This window comes from Morone saxatilis, unplaced genomic scaffold, assembly GCF_004916995.1.
Source record: "Morone saxatilis isolate NCDOM2014 unplaced genomic scaffold, NCSU_SB_2.0 Contig21, whole genome shotgun sequence".
Lineage (NCBI taxonomy): Eukaryota > Metazoa > Chordata > Actinopteri > Moronidae > Morone > Morone saxatilis.
Window position 1 is genome coordinate 12194677 of NW_023339774.1, and position 471 is coordinate 12195147.

Here is a 471-nt window from a genome sequence, read left to right on the forward strand (position 1 = left end):
TTTTTTTTTTTTTACAAATATAGACTTAAATCCAAATTCTGAAGAGAAAGAAACATTATTATGTTCTGTATTGCCTTTCTGCTGCTTGTCATTCTGCTCGCCGTGCTGGGCCCTGCTGCTACACAAATGCTTATGGTTAGTTTTTTATATTTTAAGCACCTTCCCCTTTAAAAAGGTCTCTCTCCTGCCAGTAAGAGTTCATTAAAAACACATGGAAGGAAAACTTAACCAGAAATGCTCTCTTGACAGGTGAGAAAAAGATGCTAATAGCTGTCTACAACAAGGTCTGTCATTTTATTATTTGAGGTGTACTATTGATAGAGATTTTGGGGGGAGAGAAATGACAACCGGACCACTTCTAACAAGCTTAAAGCAGGTTTTTTTTAAGTATAGTTTCTCTACAAACGATCTCTTTGCAGTAATTGGACTGTTTCTTGTGTGTGTGCATGTGTGTGTGTGCGTGTGTAGGTG

The 471-nt window shown here is 37.4% G+C and overlaps 1 protein-coding gene across 1 annotated transcript in view; it reads right to left on the reverse strand.

The window, feature by feature from the left end:
• The window catches only part of unc5c (unc-5 netrin receptor C), a 108561-nt gene that overhangs the window by 7885 nt on the left and 100205 nt on the right, over window positions 1–471 (reverse strand). The gene's annotated exons all lie outside the window — the stretch shown is intronic.